We start from the raw sequence: 26,568 nt of genomic DNA, 5'->3' as shown, positions 1-26,568 counted from the left end.
TGACCAACATACTAAAGCAGGCTCCTCTGGTCCGTGCAATTTGCTTTGTAAGCAGTCGGTCAACTGAACCTTCAGTCTATGTCCAATCTGATGTTGAGGTTGGGTATACTGTCCCTATCACGTGAGCAGATAGCTGAAATTGTAGCCACAAGGCTAGCTCCCTCCTCCCTGTGAAAGTAGGGTGTTTTTCGGGTGGCGGATCTAAGGTTTGGGAAGCCAGTGCTTTCCTGTGGCCCTTTCAACCTTCCCTTGACACTTCTGCTTGTACAGCGCATGCTGACAGCTACTTGAAGTATCTTTTTGGTTGTAACGTTTGTCTCGACCACAGTTTTCAAGGGCATAGGAGAATAGTTTCATTGATTAACCCTTAACTTGACACTGTAAGTCAAGCAGGCTGTCATGACCATGCTCATCTCTTATTGGTGCTGTATCTTCAGAGTTTAATGTATTAGCTGTTAATTGAAAGTTGGCTTTGAGGCAAGATGCCGAGTTATTAGGTTGTAAACCAGACTGAGGTTCCTGCAATTTGACTGAGGCTTATTGTGCTGCAAGATCAGTCTAGGTTCACAATACCTGGGTGGTTGAGATGAATCTTCAAAGTTTTGTTCTAATTAAATCTGTATGATTTTCTTTTTTAGCACCTTTCAAGCTAAGTAGTTAATGGTTTTTTTTGTGCCTTGTCTTTTCAGCAGTGCATCTTTAACACCTTCAGTTTCTTTTCTACTGCAAGCCTGGTACTACAGCTTGTGGCCCGTGTAGAAGAATAGAGGGGTGAAACCAAGGCTCAAGTGACTGTGGACTCATGGCCCTCAGACAGCTAGAGCACCAGACCAGGCACAGACCAGAGCCATTTATGCTCCACTTCTAGAGGACATGTTGCAGTTTGAAACTACCAAGACTCATGGAAGCTGCTGACAGGAGGCTGTTGGTATGTTCAGTTTTATTCTTTAGTGGAATTACTTCTTGGAGCATTGTAATTATTTGTGTAATAATGGCAATTCCCTGTTTAATATCTGCAGAATATAATTGTTAGATATACATCCTTAGCCATTGAAGATCTGGAACTTTCCACAAGTTCTGGTGGCAACCACATAAAATTGCAGTCATGGAAAACACCAAGCCATATAGAATTTCTGGTTCTAACTGACATCTATCGAGAATCACTCCTCTGGTAGCATACCTCTTGACTTAAAGGGGCCCTGCAATCATATTTAAGCGTCTACCTTCTTTGCGGTTTCCAAATCTATTGGGGTTCGGGCAAGGCAGCGGGCACGGAGAGAGTAACTAAATACCAGTGCGTTATATTTTAACCGGACGATGTGGAAACCTCCTCCACCTACGGGGGCGACCTGCGGTGCCGAAAGCGCGCAATTTGTGTAGTCTACTGGTCAGACCCGCTAAAAGCTTCTTTTTAGTCGAAATACAAAATATAAGTGGCGCGAACCGTTTCAGATATTTATGAAAGTACTTTTTGTTCAGTATTTTAGATCAGAAAATAAACAAATGCAGTTTATAAAGACGGAAACAAGAAATGACTCGTCGACATATCCACCACCAATCGGTGGAAAAGGCGACGCATACTAGAGGGGTAGTGGGGTCAGGCACCGATGAGCGGCGAGTGTAGAAAGGTCTCCGATGTACGTGGCGGCGCTGCGGTCGTATACGGTTCGAGGATCCGACTGGTTCCGAGCGTTTCGAAGGCCTTTGGCGAGCAGATTTGGCTTGCGATTTGGCCGTTTGGTGGTATGGTAGCGCGAAGTGGCTGCCTTTCTGAACTGATTTTTAACTCGTGTTTGCTATCGTTTGTGGCCAATGAAGTGTCATGCCGAATCAGTGTTTAATCGTGCAGCAAGTGCAGTGCGAGCCACCCTGGCCGCCCGCTTCATACAGCCTAGCCGGAACATGCTTTAGTGGCGCCCTCTCGAGCCATCGACACGGAGTGCGGCAGCCGTGTGTGCTTGTTGAGCTCACTAATCCTGCTCTAGTTCACGACCACTCAAGCGACGAGGACGTCATGAAAGAGGGTTTTTGTGCTTGTTTTTGTATTTTTAATTTGCCTATATCTTTTAAAATAAAGTAAAATTCGTGAAAAGAACAGTTTCATTAAGATACGACATTCAGTGCACTCAGGTTCGGTGCAAATTAAAAACCAGTACAAAAGTCCTTGCAGGGCCTTTTTAAAAATCAGCCATGTAATCCCTGTACATTAAATCAAATCATTTATTGCATCTGCAAGTACAGATGTCGAAACCACGGACAAAAAAGCCAATCTTTGTTTGGCTTACTAGGTCCGGGCCCCGAGAGCTTGGCAGATGGTGACGGAGATGCAGGAAAAACAATCAGGGTAATAAATGTATACAGAAAACGCGTTAACTAAACGATTAACATAACTTAATACATGTTATACAAAAAGTAGGTACATAGGTTCGGAGATAGAAATTCACCTCACTATTGTTCTATATCACTCAGCATGATATCTTCAAACATCATTAGATACACTGAGCCTAATATGCTCCTAAACAAAAATAAGCACAGATTTAGAAAGACATTATCATGCAAAATACAACTTTTGTGATTTATACATGACATTCAATTAAATTTGCAACGTAAACAACAAACCGTTGCTATATTCAGTGGTAAAACTGCTGCGCTAATTGCGCCAAACTGTGCCAGAATGAATAACCTGCTACATGCTGCTCTAAAGGCTGTATTTGCGCGCAATTTGCGTCATGTCTGCGCCGAAAGGGAGCAGTTCTCGAAAAGGAAACTGAAAATGTCTGGCACGGGACAAGCGATGCCACTGAAAGTTAAGAAAGTAGTTTTTTTTTCTTGATGCCTAAATAGTATGTGCGAAGAATAGAGCTACGCGAATATTTTAATTTTCTAATAGTAGTTTGAAATAATATGGTGATATTCGCTTAAAAAATTAACTGCAATATTCATACATTTCGAAGTGTTGATTGCGGTGGGTTAGCCCCCTTGAGTGCGCTTCTCCTCAAACACAGTTGCACTGCGGAGAAGCAATACCCATGAAGCTGACACAGTGATCTCGCTACCCGCTTCGCCGCAGCTCATTCGCGCGCTTATGCGAAAAGCACATCTTCAAACTAGTATGGTGCACGCGCAGGCCTAATGTATATTAAAAGAAAAAAACAAAACAAAAAAACATAAAAGTTTTGGGATCGTTATTATTACATTGCAGTAAAATCTTCAAAATTTAACTGTGACTATTATTCAAGGGTATATGTTAGAGTCCGTTGCAAGTCAAGGAGGTAGGGTGAAGGTAAGACGGGCCGGGGCAGAAAAAGCAGACGGAACACTTAAGGGAGATTTCCCCCTCTCTTCTCCAGCATTCCATCTGCTTCCTCTTTCCTGGCCCGTCTTACCCTCACCCTACCTTCTTGAGTTACAACAGGCTGTAGGCAGCAATGTTCAAAAAACCTCTGTTTATTGTTTGTGCTTTTTTTAAATTCAGAATCAACAAAAATATTTTTATATAGGCACAAAATTTTTAAAATCCCCTCTATTATGTATGGCTAGGCTCCTTTATAGGCTTAATTTTATGTCAAATTTGTCATTTACTTGCCATCCCACTGTAGGTACTGGACGTTCTGAGGCTACAGTCTATAAATATAGCTAGATTAAATTTAACTACTCATAAGTGGGCAATTAGGAACAACCTTCGTGAGTCCAGCTGAATTTTTGTTTAAGCATGGTGGAACAGTAGTAAAAGGCATGGAGAAAGGTGCAAAAAGTCTTCAATATTCAATTAAAAAATATTCGACCGAAAGAACTATTACTATTCACTTTGAATTTGCTTGAAACCCAACATCTATTTTTGCTCATGCCAAATGAAGAGTTGTCGTCTTTTTCTTTTTTTTTGCGAACGGTGCTCACATCGATCGCAATGAATAGCTACCGCTACTCGTGATCGGTTAGAGTAGCTATGTGCTCCGCTTAGCTGTTCTATGAACAGCAGCAAGTTGAATACGAGGGAGGGCAATGTGAGGCACTTTCAACCATAAGTGTCCGTTTGATGTTAAATTTGTGACAATTACGTCACTGTAATAAAACCCGCTACAAAGTAGCCGAAAATATCTTTTTACGTTAAACACAGACTGAAGATGCCATCGGTACTAATAATAGGTTAATTGAGACTTCTACAAAATTGCTGACGTATGACTGTTCAATAAATAAATAAATAAATATCTGTAAAGGCCAGGTCCTCTGTGGGCATAACACTTCAGTCTCCCAATGCTCCAACAGCTACAGTCTTTTCTATGGGCTAACTTTCGAAGAGATTGTATAAAACTTTCTGACATGAAAGCTCAAAATTGTCTGCTCCAAAACCGATTTTTTCCTGTTACAAGAGCTGCTCCAAATCACCTCTTGTTAGTTTCAGCACTGTATATTCCTAGACTTCTCAAAAGCATTTGACAGGGTGTCTCACAGGGCCGTACCCAGAAAAAAATTTCGGGGGGGGTTTTTGGCGACAACGGCGGCCATTTTGAAAGTGTCTATTGTCTTATTTTCACCTATGAATCATGTGCATCGGTGGTATATAATGGAGAGTTGCAGCAAACCGGAGAACCGGTCCCGGTTTGGTATCCGGTAGCCGACCGCGCCACTGCGCGTGCGCAGAGGTGGAGATTAAAATCGGCTGGCTGCAAGTGCACCGACCAGGGCCGTACCCAGAAAAAAATTTCGGGGGGGGGGGTCAGAACCCCCTATCTCCCCCCCTGGTTACGGCCCTGGTGTCTCATAACCACCTTATCGTGCAATGTCACAATTGATCCCTTTATTGTTGCCTGGATTTTCTAATTTGTTTCCAATCAAGTTAGCCGCCTCGGTGGCTCTGGGACGACAGCGCCGGCCTACAGATCCCCAGGTGGCGGGTTCGAATCCCGACCGAGGTGCCCCCACAATATGACGGAGGCTTATTGCGGAGAAGGCGCCGTGTAACCGAGCTTTCGGTTGCACGTCAAAAGATCCCCAGGTGGTCAAAATTATTCCTCAGTCCTCCGCTGGGGCGTGCCAGATGCCCGTCGTAGGTTTGGCACGTAAAACCCCTAAATTTGACTGACTTTTTTTCCAATCAAGTTCAATGCACTGTTATAAATAACTTCATGTGATCCAAGTCCAACTTAACATTGGGCATTCCTTTAGAAAACATGCTCAGACCGCTTCTTTTCCTAATCTGTATCAATGATCATCCTTTTCGTGTTGCGTCCACTATCTGACTTTTCACAGATGACTAATTTACTCCTGTCACAGATGGCGATCATCACTTATCCTTGCAAACTGCCTTATTATCCATAGCGGGTTGGTGTGATAGTGGCTGTTGTCCTCGAGGATAAAGAAATGCAAATTGCTTACATTTGCTCAGCTTTCATTACCATCTTTTTATGTCTACAGTATTAACGATACCATCATCAGCACATTCTTGTTTTATAAATATGTTTTTCTTTATATAACAAGAAATTTTACACGGATCACCCGCATTAGACCTACTATCGGTAAGGAAGACAGCGCACTTGACTTTCTCCTGGACAATTTAATACTAGCCCCTCCTAATAATAAATGCGTTGCATACCTTACCTTTGTATGCCCTAAGTTAGAACATTCATCATCTGTATGGTCTCCATGGCAGAACTATCTTGCTGAAGAATTAAAACTTCTCCAAAAAAGTTTTACAATTTAGTTATTCTGTCTACTCTTCTTATACTACAGTGATGTGATTGCTGCGCCAAGGGCCCAACCCTGCTACATGCTGCTACATTTTGCCGAAATATGGGTGATCTGCGCCAAGCCTGCACCAAAGGACCAATTTCGGTCGCATTTCAAAACCGAAACTAAACTGAATGCTGTAATTGAGCATGCGTGAGCTAGGTGGCGCAAGCGTCCGCCCGACAGAAAGTACTCTGCATCAATTGTCCGTCCGGTCTTACATGGTTTTTCCCGCCGTCTCTCGTTTCGCGCGCTCGTCGTCTCGTGGGTTTCGTCCGTCGGCTTTTTAAAATTGTTTCAACTGTAGACGCTGGCTTGTGCGTACGCTCCGACGCAAGTGTGCCGGATACCAGCCATGCCGTCATGCTGTGAAACGAAACCACGTTTTTGCGCGGTGCGAGTTACTTTATGAGCTGAAGCACTCGCTCCTGAAATCAAAGGCCGTGGGAAAACTATATTTTGTCCCTGTCTGCCAGTCACCGTGGTCGCGCGAACTCGAGTGTTGCCGTCCCCACGTCACTGAAGGTATGGCGGTTTCTAAACTGTAACGTAAAGACCGCCGCATGTTCATCAACATTCCTGTTGTTTAAATCATACTCTACTACAAAAATTTTTCTTAACTCAAATACTGCTGTGTCGAAGTAGTGATTACCTAGGTTTCTCTCGGTAGGCTTTCTTTTGAGAAAGACCCCGGTACGTGAAAAATCTGCCGCAAAAGAAAGTTGAAGAGAGCTGAGCTAAAGCAAAGAATGCAATGTCTGCACGCTGAACCCGCACAGCACGCTTGCTTGTCTTGAGTTCAGCCGTTGCACAAAGCGCTCCAAGAAATTTTTGACCCCATGGCTCGCGATGTTGTGCATCGATGCGCTCAGGTTCTTCTTTCCCGTGTGTTTAGCTTGTTTAGCTTCTGTCACCTGTATTCACCAGGCACGACTAACCAGCGCCATTCTAAGGTTAGTAGCACGACTAAGTAGTCGCGAGCTAAACGAGAAATACGCGTCTAACGAGCAGATTATGTTCTGCATTATTCACGAGCGCGAAGCGAGCGGGTGACTATCTATTCAGAACTAACAAGCGGAAGATACGTAAAAAGATAGGACACGGATATGCATATTTCAACGCAACTGCGTAAATGGGTATTGTTTCGTATAAAAACTAAACTTTAAATGTTTATCAGGAAAAAAAAAAGTTACAATGAGAGACATGTTGTCCGAGACAGTTTTACAAAGAAAAATTTAAAAACAACACCAGGGAGAAACACGGAAGCCGCATTGCCAGCGACATAAACAAATATGAAAGCGCCGGTAAACATGTTTTTTCTTGTCGTCCAGCGCCCTGCTGAGATCTCTTTAGCGGTATCTCGGTCCACTGAACATGGCTATTTACGCATTATTTGCTTCTCCAATTCTTTCTAGATGTGCCCCCAGGGTTCCGAGAGAGTAAGGGGTTCGTTAGCGCTGGCGGTCAGCGGTGCTATACGCGTTGGCCATGGCACTGAGTCGCTAGTCACCCGCTAAACACGGGCTAAACTAGCCCTACCCTATCACTAAGATTTGTCAGTCGACTCCTCAGTCGCGCGGGGCGACTATGCCCTAAACACGACCGGTGAAAACCAAGCGCTCACCTAGCGGCGACTATCGCTTGCCACGTGATAATTTTAGTCGATGACGTCACTAGTCAGTGGTTAAACAGGCGCTACTCGCGCCTGGTGAATACGGGTGCGTTTTTTGTCGTATATATGCTGGACAGTTACATTTTACTTTGCATACAATTTCGGAAACCAGTTGGTGACGGAGCATAGAGTCATGTTTTTTTTTCGATCGAACAGCCATCTCCGCTCGCGCGACGAAGCACGTGCAGCTGCAAGCTTGCAGAAGTTGCCCTCATGTGCATGCGGACATGAATGCACGGCAGAGACACCCTCTGGGATGCTTGCAATTCATTGTTTTACGTTTGCTTACTTTTGACGAAAATCTGGCACGTCGGGATCCAGTAAAACGTTGGCGAGCGGTTTTTCGGAATTGCTCGGCAATGGCCTTAGCAATGTATGTATACACTTGTGAGATGTCTCAATGTCTCTTTGGAGGCATTGCATGTGGACATTCATTACTAGCCAAAGGCAAAGCGAGGCTTGCAGCAGCCTTGCTAAGAATTACGAAAAGCAAAAAAAAAACAAAAAAAAAACACCCGCTAGTCGTAATGCACTCTTGTCTTGTGTACAATTTCGCATTTCACTGCAGTAGTTACGTGTTTCATCAGCCTAAGACTGCTTCCATATATTATATGACTGGTCAACCTAATGCTGTCGATATTGACTACTAAGCTGGTCATTTTCAAATAAGGTTTAATATGTCCAGTTTCGTTTATATTTATTTATGATGGGTACATATATATGTATAATTTAATTGAAGCATTGTGAAATCGGTCATGTCATTGGCATTTCAGTTACATGTTCAAAGACTCCCAGATGGTCTAACTTGGCCGTAATTTGTTTATTGCAGCGAGCAAAGCACCCTTCGTTTGTCCAGCACTTAAAAGGAATATTTTTATATTTCTAGGAATATCTGCTCCAAAAAACACTTTTTCTGCTCCAAAAGCCACTTTTTCTGCTCCAAAACACTGTCTTGGCTGCTCCGAAGGCGACTTTTGCTGCTCCAAAACACTGTTTCGGCTGCTCCGAAAGGTGCTCCGAAACGGCTTAGGCCAATCGCATCACTGTACTAGCATCTCTGAATTGCATTAGAGAGTGAATCCCCCAGAGCCAACGTTACTAGAGCAACTCAGTCGGGAAACTGCCTTAGGAGCCTGCTTTGAAAAATTGGCTATGATCCGTACTTGAGAACCGAACTAGACAAGATTGTATTGCTGCCATTTCTCTCGTAGCGCCCACTCTGGGAACTGCATGGTTGCACGTACCAGATCAGCGGAGTTGCACAAGGGCCGGTGGCGCCATCTCGCAGTGCCATCTCGAAGTAGCTATATAAAGCAACTTTGATATTTTGACTCGCCGCTAAGAGGCGGCACTGTAATCGTATCTAGTTGAAGACGTATAAAAGTGCTCTTCGCTCATCAAAAAAAAAAAAAAAAAAGTTTTTCTTTGAGGACCTTCCATCGATGTTACGAGATAACCCCAAAGAGTTTTGGAAATTCATATTCTCCCAAAACAATGATCGGTCTGTCTACCTGATGGATGAAAATGGAAGTCCTGTCTGTGAAGCTAACGTTTCGAGTGCAGTGAATGAGTATTTTTCGTCTGTTTTTACTGTTGAAACAGAAAATAACTTTCCCCTGTTATGTCATTTGGATTTAGAGCCTATGACACCTATTGAAATTTCCCCTGCTGGAATTTCAAAGCTCATCGAAAGACTTAAACCCACTTCTTCTTGTGGGCGAGGTTATATCTGCTCAAAAATGTTTGCTAACACAAAAGTTATTTTAAGCTCGTACCTCCACTTACTATTTGCGCAATCATTGTCCCAATCACGTCTTCCGGCAGATTGGAAATTAGGCAGAGTTGTTACCGTTTTTAAAGCTGCCATTCACTCCTTGGTTTCGAACTATCGCCAAATATCATTAACCTGCATAGCATCAAAACCTTTAGAACATGTTTTATTCTTGCACATTGCATCGCATCTGGAATTTAGCAATATATTTTATAACCATCAACATGGATTTCGGAAAGGGTACTCCTGTGAGACATAACTTCTGGAATTCACCCATGATCATCATATTAACCTTCAAGCATGCATCCAGACTGATGCCGTATTTCTGGATTTTGCAAAAGCATTTGACAGGGTTCCTCACAATTGTCTCATCGCCAAACTCTCATGCCTTAATATTGACTCACTGGTTCTGTCTTGGATTCAAGAATTCCTTTCTTCACGCTCGCAATTTACATCCGTTAACAATCGTGAATCTAACACAGAACGAGTGACATCAGGAGTTCTCCAGGGATCAGTGCTTGGAGCTTTACTTTTTTTAATATTCATTAATGATCTCCCTGTATTTGTCGTTTCTACCATTCGGCTTTTTGCCGACGACTGTGTACTATACTATACAAATTGTTAATCAGAATGACCACTATGTGCTACAAAGCGATTTAAACAAAGTTAGCACATGGTATAATAACTGGCTTATGTCACTGAATAAATCAAAATGTAAATTAAATTGCTTTACTCGAAAATAATCATTATCAGTATTCTCATACTCAATAGGAAGCGGTCTGATAGAGGCTGTAGACTCATATAAATATCTCAGTGTAACAATGACAGCTAACCTTACCTGGTCTGACCACATTAAAAACATTAAAGCTAAAGCATCCTGAACTGTGGGTTACATTAGACGCAACCTAAAAGCCTCTCCCTCGCATGTAAAGAACGTGGCATGTAACACATACATAAGGTCAAAATTAGAATATGCAGCATCGGTTTGAAACCCTCATCAGATCTACCTTATCAACAATCTGGAATCAGTTCAGAACCGGGCAGCAAGATTTACCTTGTTCGAGTATGACCGCACCACCAGCGTATCTGCTCTAAAGAATCAACTGAACCTCCCACCATTACAAGTCCACCGTAAAATTGCACCCCTTTCAGCCCTTCACAAAATTAACTATTATCATCCTACGCCTCGCGACGCCCTACTGCGTTCTCTCCTCCGATCATCGACCCGACAAGGGAATTCTCGAACAATCGCCCGTTTATCTGGTTGCACGAACGCATTCAACCACTGTTTCTTTCCCCAGACAATTGTCGACTGGAACAACTTGCCTGATGCCATAGTAACAATTGAAAACTCTGAAGCATTCAGAAGTGAATTATTGAGATTATTTGATTAAACAGCGAGGTTTAATCTTGAAATGTGTTTATTGTGCCTAATGTTTTTTTTTTTGTGCTTTTATGGGAACTCGTGTTAATGCGTGTATATTTATTTTACCTTGTTCAGGTAATTATTGTATGAAACTTATCCACGCAGGCCCCCACCCCCTTATGTAATGCTCTCATGAGGGCTTTTAAGGGTATATGAATAAGTAAATAAATAAAAAAGTTTGGTCTTGGTGGACGCACGCGGTCCGGGTTTCAAGGGTTAGTTGCCCAATTGAGTGTTCTAATAACGTTGCCCAGAGCTAACCATTAAGACGAGAAATATGTCGGCGGACACTGTTTTACAAATTTTACTACATAATCCAGCACTTAGGAACACATTGTTTCCATCTCCCCTTTCATTTTTTTTCCAAGACGAGACATTACCTGCAACAACCAGGCCTTCTTCGTGTCCACTGTGCAAACTCTTTGATACCCTTAACAATAACAGAAGGAAACGCTTTGCCCGACCACATAGTCACTGCTAACAATATTTGGAATCAATGGTTCTAACAATACCACTCAAGTGATAAGATGTCCCTTGTTAATTTTTGTATGTATAACTTTTGCTAAAGGGTGATAATGCCTCAGACTAAAAAAAATTCAGGAAAAAAGTTTTTTTCTTAAAAAAGATTATGTTTATGTTTATTAACTTCAAAAGAGTGGTTTCAGAAACTTTTATTCATAAACATGCAAGATTTATCTCACAATAAATTATTTTCGACATATCCGAGTGAATGGGAAACAAGTTTTTTGCGCATTTTATTTAGCACGGCTTAATGCTTGTTTAACAATCCCAGAACATCTCACCACTTTCGTTGTAAGTGCTATTTATTCTAGGTTTAGCCCGTAGAAGTTTTCCAAGTTTAAAAGTATCAATGGCCAGGAGAAGCCTATACATCCAAACAAAAAATCCAGAAAATTTGGTGAGAGCAATCTTATTGGTTGAGACCCGAAACAGGGTTTATCATTGGTCCTGTCCGGTGAAGTGATATTCTGTTATCTTTGGTAACACCCTTTCACAGTATGTTCCACTTCAGATCCTATTCCTGCTTTGCTGCTCTTCCTTAGTATGTTTGCCTCTTAGTTCTTGCCAGTTTATCTGTCAAGGAATGCCTGCTACAAAAGTTAGCTCACCTGCAAGTGACACGAACTGGTAGCTATTGCCTGGGGAACAACAAAGCCTCAAAGGAAGGTGCTAAAAATGCTCCAGGGGAATTTTGCCTACCTCAAAGTCATATAAAAGAAAGAAACCTAAAGTTGAAACTCCAAATGAATTTTTCTCAGTTTCACTTTTTGGCAGGAAATATGGTATTAGGAAATGTATCATTTGACATATTGAAAGGGTGAAGATTTCATTCAGGGTGTTCTGGACTGAAATTTCTGATGGACACGTTAAGGTACTTATAATCTGAAAAAGCTAAATTCATGACGAAACTGAATACTTTAAAACACAGAAATTTGTTAAAATCGCTTGCTTTTTTGTGTGTTATTGTTTTTCTCTGGAATTCCATTTTCTACAATTAATGTCTACCTTAACTTGCACTATGGGTATTTTTCTTCACATTAAACCAAACATTTTGTGGGATGCAATTTTTTTAAATACATTTCCTAATAAAGTGACTTTTTTCTGGAGTTTGTTAAGCATAGTATGGGGGGGGGGGGTTGTAGAACTGGCCTATAAGACTTAAACTTTAGATGTCATCAAGCCTAATGGGGTTCAATTCACCCTGAAAGTTTAAATAAATTTGAGAGAATGGTTCAAAAGTTGACCTTCCTAGGCCATGTCTCCCCTTACTTTTTTATCTGTGTATACTATTCTTGAGTTTATGAGTTGTAAGGAGACCGAAGAAGACGAGGAGTGCAGTACGAGAAGAAGAGAAGGAAGAAGATATAAAATCTAAAAGATGGTGACCATTCTTTTATAATGTGGCTCCCGAGTTTTAATGTTTTGGAACACTACAAAACGGCACAGCCGACTGGATTGCAGTAAGTTGAAGGGGTGACCTTCGAAGTTGAAAGCGGCGACAGGGGAGTTATACATTCCATGAAATGTCAGCTGCATGAAGAGCCTATGGCGTTACCGCTTGCGGTAAGCACCAGCACCTTCATTCAATATCTAGTTGACAAGCCAGGCCGAAGCCTTGAACATGTTTTAGAAAAAGTCAAGGTCAAGATAAACATGAAACTGTCAGATTATCAGAAGTTCATCTTGGAAACTACTTGACCGAAGCCAACAAACCTGCACTCTGAAGATGCAGGCCTTCTACTTGCAAGGATGCTTGGATTACAACAGATGGTCCATCAATTCAAACTACTTCAGACAATTGCTTTCACATTGCAAGCGGCGAACAAACCACGTTTTAAGATGGTGAAGCCCGACATCTTTGATGGAGCTTTTAGCAACCCAGAATGCTGGATTAATTTCTATGAGCATGCTTGTGGGCCTAACAACTGGCAGACAGTTCACGACAAAGTTAAGAAGAACTTGTGTCTCTTTCTTGATGGCATGGCCAAAAAGTACTACGAGCTGTGCGTGCTTTTGCATGAGTATGAGTCATGGCAGGAATGACAAGACAATTTTCTTTCCTCTTTTGGTCAGAAGCTACAAGCATGGCAACGAGCAATAGCCTAGAAGTACAAAGAGGGGACTGCAATGCAATACATTTTTAGAAGAGGATACTTGTGCAGCTTGCAGATTCAAAGCTACCAGATTCTTCACTGGTTCCTTTAATCATTCATGGGATGACGAAGGACCAGTTGTGTGCATACATCTTGGCATAACTGCCAAGATGTATGCAACAACTGTCTGAATTAGCCAACACACACAAGCAGCGGAAAGTTTTTTTAACTGCTCAGTTCCACTGAAGCCCAGCGTGCCGACACACAAAAGCACTGGAAGCTCTGTCACCAGGTCCACTGGACCATTTGAATGAAGTACTGCCCCCAATGATTGGATACAAAAGTAGACCACTCCCAACACCGTCAACGTGGCCCAAGAGGGCAACGTCAAAGAGGCCAGGGGGAAGATTGCAATGCAAAAAACTAATAAAAGAGGGTTTCGGTATCTGACCAATGACGCCAAGGGAGAGTGTTTCTTTGAACAATCATAACCTTTATATCTTGGTCAATGTAAATAGAAACAAGCTTCAAGCTTTAGTCGACAGTCGAGCAACTGTCGCTGTAATTAACGTGGACCATGTCAAGGATGCCAACATATCTGATGAACACATTGAGGTGAAGGGCTACGATGGTGAAAAGCTGGTGCATTGAAAATGGGCAGAAATTATCATCTATCAAAAAAACCACGCCAAAGTCAATGCACTGATGAGGCAGAATGTTGCCTATTGGTATTGGTATTTGGTATTTATTGCATGCCCAAAACACTGTGAAGGCTATCAACTCCTGTTGCCTTGACCACTCATTGAGCAGCTTTGTTTGAACATCTACTGGACTGGAGAGGTCAGCATTGACAAAGCACAAGTCTTCAGGGATGCACAGCCGACTCCAGAAAGAGCTCTCCGAAAACACAAATCAGCAAAGGACGTCACACAGATGTACCGGGAACTCGAATGTCTTGGAGATTTTCCAGAAATGACTACAGCAATCGAGGTACCTTTTAAGCTAAGGGTCATAATGGTTGTCATGAGGAAACCCTACAACATGTCAAGAGGGAGGAAGGTGTGGCCAAAGTCGGAGCTGCAGAAGATGCTAGACGCGAGAAAAAAAAACCCATCTACTTCAAGTTTCACATCACCAATTACTGTTGTTCCGAAAGAGGATGGGTCGTTTCATCTGTACACGGATTACAGGATTATCAGCTAACAAACATCTATTTTCGTCTCCTATGCCACGAATTGAAGCCATCATCGACGAGACTGGTGGCTGTAAGATGTTTTCGCGCATCGACTTATGCAAAGGCTTCTGGCAAGTCTCATTACAGGAAGAATACAAGTACACACCTTTGTGACTCCATTCGACATATACGAGTGCAGCCGGCTGTAGTTCGCGTGGAAAGATTCTCCAGTCTTGTTTCAGCAAATGATCAATTGGGTCTTGAAGCACTTCATAGGAGTGTTCTCCAGTGTACATTGACGACGTTATCGTCTGCCTGAGGACCGCCGAAGAAGACATCGAACAGCTCACAAGTGTTCTTAAAGCTTTGACTGCGTATTTAAAAATTTATGCTAAGGAAAGCGAGTCAAGGTCATCTTCCTGAATCGTACGCTTGATGGCTTCACAAAGACGACGAAGCAAGAATCCGTCGATTGGATATCCATGTTTGTGAGGCCATATAACGTTCATTCTCTGCGAGGTTTCCTCGGCTTGGCTGGTCGATTTCGGGCGTTCATAAAGGGCTATTTTAGAGAAAAGAAATGCCTCATGGGGCTCGCGAAGATAGAAAGACCATTTGAATGGACTAACCAGTGCAAGATTGCATACCAATATCTGATCACTGGTGTTTCCAGTGATCCTGTGCTGACCCTGCCAGGTATCAAATTACCATTTAAACTGAATACCGACGCCTCGCACTATGTAACAGGAGCTGTGCTGTATCATAGACACCACTCTACCCCTGAATCAACAAATCAAGGTTATCGGATACTACTCTTTCACCTTCTCGGAAACACAGATCAACTACACACCCACTGAGAAAAAAGCACTGGCTTTGTTGATGGCGATTTAATATTTTCATACTTACCTCAATGAAAAGAATTTCAATGTTTACACGGACCATCAAGTGCTGACCTACCTTCTTGGTTTGATGGAAGCAAAAGTGAAGCTGGCGAGATGGATAAACAAACTGCGACAGTTTGAGTTTTACGTAAACCATCGTCCTGGAAGCATTCTGGCTGACGCAAATGCATTGTCCCGGCTGGCTGTAGACCTCCCATTCGAGGAGACTAATCTTCAAAAGGTATCTGAAGGAACAGAAGATTTCCAATTCGAAGACGCCAAATACACCATTCCTGGCACACTCGTCCATAAAGTGCTGCAGCTGTATCAAGATACTGGAGATGCAGGCATACATTGTGGTTTTTGGTGCACTTACAACAAACTGGTACAAAAGTTCAGATGGAACCACATGAAGGAGGACATCTGGAAGTATGTTACAACTTGCTACCAATGCCAACTCCATCAAGCCGAGTACCGTCCGCGAACTAACGAAATGGTTCTTCCAAAACACCCCGGAAAACCCTTCAAGACTGTTCATCTGGATTTCGCCGATATAAAAAAGAGCCCACGCATTCAGAAAACTCAAGCACATTTGATCTGCATCGACCAGGGCACACGAAGGGTCGCCGTCCGTCCTGGAAAGGAAGATGCAAATAGTGTAATACGTCTTTTGGAGTGAGATGTATTAAAAATGGGAGGACCGTCATTTTTGACAACGGACCTACCTGCCTTTGTAAGCGAACGCCTCTGGGACTGGGGTCTACAGCGCCGAATCACTTTGCAATGGTCATCTTCATACCATCCAGCAGCTAATGGCATGGCAGAGAGGGTCATCCAAGACCTCCAACAACACGCAATGATGTATCCAACCTTCAAAGGCGTATGGAAACGTTGCCTCACGGCAGAATTGGCTCATCACAACGTTCGCGTACTGCCGCTCCTGGGTGCAATACTATGCTGTCTTTGAAGACGCTCCTAAATTGCCAGGGGACCAGCAGCTGGGAATTTCGGAGAAACTGGAGCTGAGGGAATGAAGGAAAATAGCAGACAAAAGGTTCAAGTATCGAGGCAGCATGAAGAAAAACTTCAGGGCTCGCCACGGCAGCCAGATACCCAACGTGCAGCTGAATGACTTGGTCTTAGTTCGTAAAGACCTCCTAGGGACAAACTCCAACCTCCTTGGCCCTTTCGCGTTGTCAAGATGTCCAGCCAGCAAGGCATTTTGAAGACCATTGGATATCGAAATAGTGATGCCAACTCAAGTTTGCCACAATTGGCAATATTTTACTTTATCATCCCAGGAGGTATGAGTCTCAAAGTGTGGAAATGTAGGGAGACCGAAGAAGACAAGGACTGAAGTATGAGAAGAAGGGAAGGAAGTGGATGTAAAATAAAACCAAAAGATGGTGACCATTCTTTATAATGTAGCTCCTGAGTTCTTATGTCTTAGAACACTACCTACATGACTTTTCTTGTTCTTGAGTGTAATGGTCACTTATTTGCTATCGCAAATATCAGCAGCCTATCCCTTGTGTAATGCCCAGTTGCAGTGATGTGATTGCTGCGCCAATTACGCCAAACTGCGCCAAGGGACTAACCCTGCTACATCCTGCTATATTTCGCCAAAATAAAAGTAATCTGCGCCAAAGGACCAATTTTGGTGGCTTTTCGAAACCGAAACTAAACTGAGTACCATAATTGAGCATGCAGGAGTGAAGTAAATTCGGAAGACAAAATGAAGGAGTCATGTCAGCCTAGCTGGTTGTCACAAGACTGAGCGTTTATTCGTCGTCGTCGTCGTTTTGCCTTATTTTTCGGCGCGGCCGATCTTGATACATCGGTGGTTTAGGGTAAAAGAAGAAAACAAAACAACTTCGGTCAGCCGCGTGAACCGCAGCGCGTGCAGCGTCATTTGCTCCCCAACACACAAAGTGTTGTGTGTTAGGGAGCGAATGACGCTGCACGCGCTGCGGTTCACGCGGCTGACTTTTTTTTTCAAAGATAAACGCGGGCATGTGTGGATGCTCCGACAGTAGCGTACCGGGTACCAGGCCAGCCATGCCGTCATACTGTGAAACGAAAGCACGTTTTTGCGCGGTGGGAGGAGTTACTTTGTGAGCTGAAGCACTCGCTCCTCAAAAGAACGGCTGATGGAAAACTATATTTTGTGTCTGCCTGCCAGTCACCGTGGTGGCGCAACGTCGGGCGTTGCCATCCGCACGTCGCTGCAGATGTGGCGCTTTCTAAACTGAAATTTAAGGACTGCCGCATGTTCGCGGCGTGTTCACCGAAATTCCTTTGCATTTTTAAATCTTACGCTACTACAAAAATCCCTCTTTTACTCAGTTTGCTCTGTCGAAGTAATGATTATTTAGGTTTCTCTTGGTAGGTTTTTTTTCGAGAGGGACCCTGATACGTAAAAAATCTCCCACGGCAGAAGGTGGGTGGAGAGAAGTGATCTAAAGCAAAGAAGGCAATGTATGCACGCTGAACTCACAGAGCGTGCCTGTTTGTCTCGAGTTCAGTCGTTGCACAAAGCGCTCCAAAAGCTTTTTGACCCTTACTCGCGATGTCTTGCATCGATGCGCTCAGGTTCTCTTTTTTTGTGTGTGTTTAGTACGTACCTTGTTTGCCTGCCTATCAAGCACGTGCCGCTGGACGTTTTTGTTGTATCCTGGACAGTTGCATCTTGCATACAGTTTTGGGAACCAGTTGGCACTGAAGCGGAGTAGCATGGTTTCGGTCGAACAGCTATCTCCGCTCACGCGACGAAGCACGTGCAACTGCAAGCTTGCCGAAGTTGCCCTCAGGTGCATGCGAATATGATTGTACAAGAGAAGCACCTGCTGGGACGCTTGCAATTCATTGTTTTACGTTTGCTTACTTTTGACGAAAATCTGGCTCGTCGGGAACCAGTGAAACGGCGGCAAGCGGTTTTTCGGAATCGCTCGGCAACGCCTACAGCATTGTACACTTATGGGATGTCTCAATGTCTCTTTGGAGACATTGAAAGTTGACATTCATTTCTAGCCGAAGGCAAAGCGAGGCTTGGAGCAGCCTTTCAGAAAGTTTCAAAAAGCGAAAAGAAAAGCACGCGCTAAGACTCGTAATGAACGTTTGTCTTGTGTACAATTTCGCATTGCTCTGCAGTAGTTACGCGTTTCATCAGTCGGAGACTGCTTCCTTTCATTATATTATATAACTAGTCAACCTACTGCTGTGATATTTACTTGTAAGCTGATCATTTTCAAATAAATTTTATTATGTGCAGTTTGGTTCTTATTTATCTTCAGCAGTTACATATGTGTGTATAATTTACCTGAAGCACTGCAAAATCTGTCATGTCATTGGTATTTCAGTTACACGTTGAGACTCCCAGGTGGTCTAGCTTGACCATAGTTTGCTTATTGCGGCGAGCAAAGTGCCCTTCGTTTGTCCAGCACTTAAAACAAATATTTTTTTTCTAAGAATACCTGCTCCAAAAGTCACCTCTGCTGCTCCAAAACACTGTTTTGGCTGCTCCAAAAGCCACTTTTGCTGCTCCAAAACACTGTCTTGGCTGCTGCAAAGGCCACTTTTGCTGCTCCAAAACACTGTTTTGGCTGCTCCGAAAGGTGCTCCAAAACGGGTTAGGCCAATCGCATCACCGCAGTTGTGAAACCTTCAAGGTAATAGTGAAAAAAAGATATTATGTAAGGCCTGTTTACACATACAACCACAGCTCTACATTAGGGCTATTAGTCAAGACCTGGGAATACAGTGTAGACCGCATATAACGTAAAACGCGGGAGTCGCGAAAATCTGCACTATAAGCGGTACCGCGTTATAATGAAAACATCAATTTTTCAGGCCAAAATACATGCCATAAGACAACTTACCTTAAAAAAAAAAAATTTATTTTATGTTAGTCGAAGAGGAGTCTTTATTTCACCAGACTAGTACACTTCTCTTTTAAGTGTGTCAATTTTGAAAGAAATGAGCGACTTTTGCCTGGCGCAGCCTTTTAACGGCGTCGCTGGTTGCGGACGGACGTTGCAAGCGTTAGAATTGCTAACCCTAATCACTTTTTTCCGGTGATGAAGACGCGTGAAAATTAGCATCCTTTATACGGTACGCGCCAGTAATACCTTCAACTTTAGCACAGGCGTGAAATGCTCCAGATAAGAAATCCGGGCGATGTTCAAAAACACAAATGCTTAGAAAGCACCACTGTAGTCGAAGTAAACAAACACAACGACACGGGCGTTTCTGCCGTCTTGAGAGTGCCGCCACGACATTGCCGCACGAGTAGGTGGATCTCCCCTTCTAGTACGTGCTGGGTTATCATAGCGGCACACAACAAAAATTCACAGTCAAGGATAGTGCTTTTGCGTGGAACGATCGCAACCGACGCCATGTTTGCGGATAGATGCCGGCCCGCGACTGACATGCAACGCGCTCTAACAGTTCTCCCCAACCTGCAATTGGTCTGTCGTTGCGGTTGTTTCCAACGCACGCACGTGAGCGACACGTGCGTGCGTCCCTTCGTCGGTATGGCAACTGAAGCCTCTCTCTTCGCTTCTTGGAGCCACGACTTCGAGCAACCTCTTTGCCCCGCGAGTGCCGCTTTCGGCTAGCCAGGCTAGCGCCATTATCTAGTGTCGCACAGGGAAGCGTGCTGGCTGCGCAGGGCAATCGGCGCGCTGTTCCAGAAACCGCACTATAACCAGTATTTCCCTTCGCGCCTGCATTTTAAGTGGTATGTAATTACATGGCGTTCTATGGGAGGCGAACTGGTGGTTTAAATAAAAAAGTCGCGTTATACCCGGTCCTGCACTATAAGTGGTTACGTTATAAGTAGTCTATACTGTAATGCTGATCTTGTTTATGCAGTCTTACATTTGTCCTACACCAGTGATACAGTGGTGAATTAGTGCTAAATTAGGTTCATCAGCTCTGTGCTGTACATGTGTACCAGCCTCTAAAAAAAATTTTTTTTGTTCATGTTAAATTTGTTTTTTACCTGCGTGTCCCTCCTACATTTTCTTTTTTGAAGGTCCCTTTTAAGTTAAAGGGACACTGACAGCCCCCAAAATTTTTTTTTATTTTTTGCCAGGCACTTCATTATGGTGTCGGAGGACTACCCAATTAATATTTTGCAACAGAGTAGCGTATTTGTTTAATATAGCCAAAAGACGCAACTGCTCGAAATCGAAACCGAAACCCGACGGAGGTCGGAGAAGTGGAGAGAAGAGAGTGAGTGGCGGAAGTCACGTGGCTACACCCGACCGTGCGTTTTTGTTTTTGTTTTCTCCTCTCCATAGCAGACGACACGACATGCGGTGTGCTATGCGGCGTGCGGGAACTGCTCGCCGTGCGATTCTTTTGCAGTTATGTTTGTTCCGCTCGTTGTTTTGTACTCCAAGATGAGTTGTTTTGTACATTGAGGAGTTGGAGGATGAGTAGTAGGTGCCCGTGGTGAATTTCCATGATCGGCTCCGAAAAGAATACACCCAAGATGTTGCGTGAAGAGCTGGCTCACATGTCCTGCATCCGAAAAAAAGTGGCATTGTGCGACAGAGTTTCCGAAAGATCAACGGGATCGGGACCAATGGCTGGCTGAAATTCCTGTAGAACATATACGGGCACCTCGGAAAGCGGACGCTGCCTGATTTATATGCTCCTCGTATTTTGTGGAAAGTGATTACATTGAGTTCGCAGGTGTCAAAACGGAAATCCCATACCATTTAATTAAGCGAAGTATCGTCCACAACTTTTGTTTGTTTCTTCAGTGATGATTGTAAAAAAAAAAGAAAAAGATATGTAAACATCGGAAAATGTTAAAAAAAAGAAAAAATAGAGCTACACGAGGGATCGATCCCAGACCTAACGCGTGTGAACCGGACGTCTTTCCCACTGAGCTACTGGCACATCTCACTTCTGGTGGATCTCTTTTCTTAGTAATAATTCAGCCGGTAAACTGTAAGTTGGAAAGTTTGCTGTCGATTTTTCTCTAGCAAAAGCACTCCCGGGTCGAAGTCGGGAAGCACCACGCTTTGGGGACATTCGCACGTAGTAAAGAAATCGTACGCGTGCATATTCAACTCGAAGTAGACACGTCGTGCTTGACGTTTGCGCGAGCGATGTCTTCAGCCACGAGAAGGGAGCGACGGCTCGGCGACGTCTTCGTGCAAATCTGCTTGGTGGCCGGGCGTGTCGTACGGGATGAATACCAATTCTTTTGATCAGTCCCAAATTTCTCTTTTAACGGTAGACAGAATTCGCCGGTACCGCAAACGACAGTTCTGAAATAGAGGTCCCATGCCTGTCGTCCGCTGCCATCGCCGTCCCCGCGAGTCCCACGATACGCGAAACGACGAACGCACAGAATGCTTCCGGTTGTCTGTGGAACTTTTTTTATCAATCAACGTATTTACAGCTTTTTAGAAGCCACAAAAAATGGGTTTCATATTTTTTTTCTATTTTTAATATTGAGTGTGTGCCTTCAGTGACCCACGACTTTGATTAAATTTGGTGGTCGCATCGATACCTTAGAAAACGGCCCGTGACCGCGGAAAGGAGAGTGAGCGAGACTCGAACCGGCCAGTTCTTGATCGGCGGTTTTTGGGCGGAAAGAAACCGAATTTTGAGCCGCAAATTCTGTCCTGGGTAGTTGAGCTCTCATATGTCACGTACAACTAAAAACCTTGGCGAGCATAAATACCCTGTCAGTGTCCCTTTAAAAAATAAAAAAAAAGTGTGCGAGGAAAGGCGGTCACTCTTTGCAGAGAAGCACTGGTATATGCGTGGTAAGACGCGATTACACGACTGGGGCTTCTACTTTTTTGTGGCTTGTACGTTTTGAGTTTCCTTTGCCCAAAGAATGTTTTCCACTCTTTTCGTGCCAGACAAGAACACACTTTCCCAAGGCAATTGATGCCCCTACATTCTTTATTTTTTGTAGGGACAGCAGGTTTGGTGACGCAGAACACTCTAAACCAATCTCTGATAAGACTCAGGTCTTAGTGTAAAGAAATATTTTCTCCCAAATTGGCACTCCTTTTCTGAGAGAGTAATTTTTTTCCTGCCAAACATTCCATAATGCACTTTGTAGAATTACTCACTTATTCCCTTCGCTCTGCGATAACTCACGCTTGAGAGCCCCCTCGACAAAAATATAGATCCGGACCCACGGATATCCGCGCCTGTAGCCCATGACATCTGCATCCAATTCACAATCCGCCAAATCTAATTTATTTTTATCCGCACCTGCCAGTTCACTGGGCATAACCGTGGGTAGTTCTTGGGCATTTGGCGCATCCGCAGTGCTTTACTCATGAAACTTCAGTACCCCCCCTCCCCCTTGGAAGTTTAGACCGTATGCAGTGGAACATTCATTATACAACATTTATGGGAACGCGCGAAAGTGTCAAATAATGAACCCGGAGTCGTATTACCCAAAACGACAATAATTACAGCACTTTGACAAACCTGCGCTAAATTATAGTAAAATGCAGGACGTTGAATAAACTGGAAATGCATAATCAAGGTTCCACGCGATATGCAGTTTTATGGGCAATTTTATTTTGCCTATTACTGGTGCGATGACTTACACCAGAACATGCACCCATACTGTAAGTGGAAAGTAGCGTATTATTACACAGCGTACTGTGCTAATTAATATTGGGAGGGGTGAGTGGGGACGTAAATTATTTTTGGCTGTGCTACTGTACCTCTTTACAAGATCTAGTGTGCCTTGTGTGGACTTTCAGAAAATGGGTCTATTGATGCAGCAATGCAATTGGAACCGTTCAATATTTTTTGGTGTTATAGGGACTGGATCTGTTTATGTTATGCCTCTGTGGTTGCAGCCTGTAGAAGGGGGTGGATGCAAGCTGAGTGATATAGCCCTCAATATGATAGAGATTCAAGTTTTAGGGCTGTAGGCTGTGGAATAAGCATTGCCAAAAAACCTCAAACGAGGAAAATGACTTTAGCGTTGACAAGGAGGCTGTCATGTTACTAACATGCTGCGCAATGATACGTAAGGTGGAGCAAGCTGCGTGGCTCGGACAACCTGAAATTGTGCAATGTCTCTTAAGAGTGAGCTCCTGTGATTAATTTCAACCAGACGAGACATATATATGTACCTAGCAGAGCTTGCATTCAAATTTGCCACTTGACAGAGGCACGTGATTGTTTATGTCGTTTGCACGGAAATTGACTGAATATCATATTCAATCTTGGTTCGTACATAACATGCTTAACTGCATGAAGCAAGTGATAGATGTAAGGGACATACTTTAAACCTACTTTAGGTGGACAACATCTCTGTACAGCATCTGCTCTCTTCCCCATATTACAACTAATGCACAGAGTATATAAAATGTGCACTAAAGCACAGGTTACATTGATATTCTTGACAGGCATTAGATACCCAGAGGTTTGATTTTTTTCTTTGGTGTTCTGCGTGCAGGCAATTAATTGTGTGTTTTTTTGTTTTTTTTCTAGAAGCCGTGGTCGCAAGGCACCCATGACATTGAAGTCTTCCAAACAAGGCACTATGAAGGCATGACTTGTAGCGGCACTGGAGCAAGCGACACGGTCCGGGTGAGCCGCAAGTGTAACTGTTACACTGTAAACAGGAAATATAGACATGTGTCCGACAAAGCACAGACTCATAAAACTTTCATGTAGCAATAATAGTTTAATTTAACTAAACAGTGCATCAACAGAGCCTGACCCAAGAATGGGGAATTGGGGAACCGGCCAATGTGTAGAGTCTAACAGAAACAAGGAAGGCGATAAAAACAAATGGGGCAACATGTTAAGATAGGACAATAATGTCGTGCCTATTTTTTGTTTTCAATTAAGATTTTATAGGAGCTAGCAAAATATGTCCTTGCAATGGAATAGACCTACTTTTACAAAAAGACCTTCAATGTTTTTGTTAAAATAAATTGCGTCTGAGGAGGTGGAAATATGATTTTCCCAATTGCGCATTAACATATCTTCGAGCTCCACAGGGTAATAAAACATCCCGAAACGTAAATATTTTTATGCATGCTCAGAAGTTTTTTTTAAATATAGAAAAAGTCAAATAATTTTTTTGTGAGAATTCAAAGATATTGTCATCCTCAATTTTTTTTTTTCATTTTCGTTATTGAACACTTAGAAACATGTAATTCAGAATCCACCACCAAGACCTGTTGTATTCTATTGTCTTAAAATAAAGAAATAACGGTTTTGCCGAGTCTGTTGCAGTCAATTTCTGTTGGAGGTGCTGTGTCTCAACAACTAGTGGTTACTCGAGCACCGTATCCACAGTGGCCATAGTTGGTCGCATTATCTCCCAGGCACCACAAAGCATCATACAAAAAAATGTTTTTTTATTTATATTTTTTTTTATCTGTGATGTGTCTGGTAGTGCCTATGGAAACTGAACTTTGTGGTGCATCAGTCCTCGGGGTGCTGTGCTTGGTTGGTTGCTCTCAACTGTGCTAATTTCTCGAAGTAGTATTTTAGTGCATGTAGGGAGTTGACAAAATGATTCAAATAATTTATCTAGAAGTCACTATACTCCGTTTGTAAGTGCAATGGATTGTAGCGGCCGTTGCCAGCTGTCTCGGGCAACTTAGCGCATCAAGTGACAACGCATCACAGCGCCTCTCTCCGAGGTCACTACATTGAGTTGACTTGTGTGGCCTGTAGCATGGTCTGTGTTGTATTGTAAGGTATAACGAACATATGAACAGGAAACATTATGAATTTTATGCCCCAATCGATGGCGGGCATGGCGAGGGTAAAACAATAGCAGGCTGTGTCTAAAAAGAAAATGATAAATGGACGAAGAAGCAGAAAGCTAGGCAGTGTCATTGGAGCAACATCATGCCTTCGCGCAAGTGGTGACTCTGGTATTTGTAATACCGTTGCACACTGGCTGATGTTTACACCACACAACTGAAGGCTGAACTCTCTTAACACCATGGTATTGGGTCATTTCAGATGAAACTGAGTAGTAGGTAAATGGTTGACATTTTTTTATTTGCTTGATATTTTATATGTCATTCCCTAAATTATAGTTTACACCAGTTCATATTTACAAACTGTAGCGCCACTGGCGCCGCGCATGCGCGATGGAGTGTGGGCGAGAAGCTCGCCGTCGCCCATAAACAAACCATTGGAATGCGATGTTGTCGTTGTCGGTGTGAGTCCCCCTGCCCTTTTTGGCGTTCGAATTGGTGATTCTACGTCGTTTTTGCGATGCCTGACTACTTGAGCGGCCTCAGGGAGATTACCGAGGCTCGTTACACCGCAAAACTTCGCGTGAATAATGTGGCATGCGGCGATTCATTCCGCGTGGACGCCGCAGAATGTACGCTAAAGCCTGATTCGCATGATGAGATTTCGCTCGCAATTTTCAGTCGCGAAGTCACTCGGGCTGCAACAGCGTGAACCGTAGCTGAGATGGTCGACGCCGATACTGAAAATCGCAAGCAGAATCGGACCAAGTGAATTAGGCATAACAAGTTGGTGATGGCCACTGGTAACAATGATGAACATCTTTTTGTATCTACTGTTTACATGAAGCCTGCTTACCAAGTTTCAAATTTAAGTCTTTTGAGGGCTGCACTTACTTCTTATCGCAAGTACGGCATCAACATTTGATGTTCGGGCCGGTGTCTTCTAAAAGAGCAGACAAGCAGAATTGTCTGAGACAGCAGACGATAGTTCGAATGATCAGGCGGCCGTTTGAACTTGAAGACGCACTGAACATAGTCATTATACAATGGTCGGTACAACATGACGGTTTTTTGGCATTCATGTGGGAACAAAAGAATAAATTGATGACCACCAGTATTCGTGAATTCAACCCGAAGTGCTTCCCGCCCAAGCAGATGTGGTCCGACGGCATCTGGTTTTCCCTTTTCACGGCACATATCCACGTTCTCGGACGAACCGAGCACATGAAAACTAACCTTCAAACCTTTCTAGACTCTTTTAGTACAGCCCCAGTCGTGATGTTTTGACGAGAAAGCGGGTTTTTGTCAGGTTCCTTTCAAAACAACGCAGGAATACACGTCTCGCACGGGGACTTCCGCCCACAGCCCCAGACCGGAATTGTGCCCGAAGCGCCACCACCGCACTGTGACGTAACAGAGATGAGTTTGTGTATGAAGGAATACAAAAAACACTTTTGGATAAAAAACTAAATTTCTAGACACAAAAAGGTGTAGATTATGAAAAGCTAGGTTGTCACTTGCATTCACGAGCATGACTGATGTGATCAAGTTTGATGTGAATACCTTAAGTAATAGTTTTA

At 43.3% G+C, this 26,568-nt stretch overlaps 1 long non-coding RNA gene and 1 pseudogene across 1 annotated transcript in view; both read left to right on the top strand.

Moving 5' to 3' along the window:
* LOC120845773 overlaps positions 1-24,355 on the top strand; it is a 30,925-nt gene extending 6,570 nt beyond the window's left edge. The window contains exons 3-4 of the long non-coding RNA XR_006077626.1: positions 690-928; positions 23,757-24,355. This is a non-coding gene — a long non-coding RNA (uncharacterized LOC120845773). The remainder of the gene's footprint in view (positions 1-689; positions 929-23,756) is intronic.
* LOC121835503 overlaps positions 1-26,568 on the top strand; it is a 76,154-nt pseudogene that overhangs the window by 31,112 nt on the left and 18,474 nt on the right.

This window comes from Ixodes scapularis, unplaced genomic scaffold (genome assembly GCF_016920785.2).
Source record: "Ixodes scapularis isolate PalLabHiFi unplaced genomic scaffold, ASM1692078v2 PGA_scaffold13__105_contigs__length_92229423, whole genome shotgun sequence".
In the NCBI taxonomy this organism is placed as follows: Eukaryota; Metazoa; Arthropoda; class Arachnida; order Ixodida; family Ixodidae; genus Ixodes; species Ixodes scapularis.
Note: the sequence above shows the minus strand (reverse complement) of the source record. Positions and strands in the feature narration are given on the sequence as shown.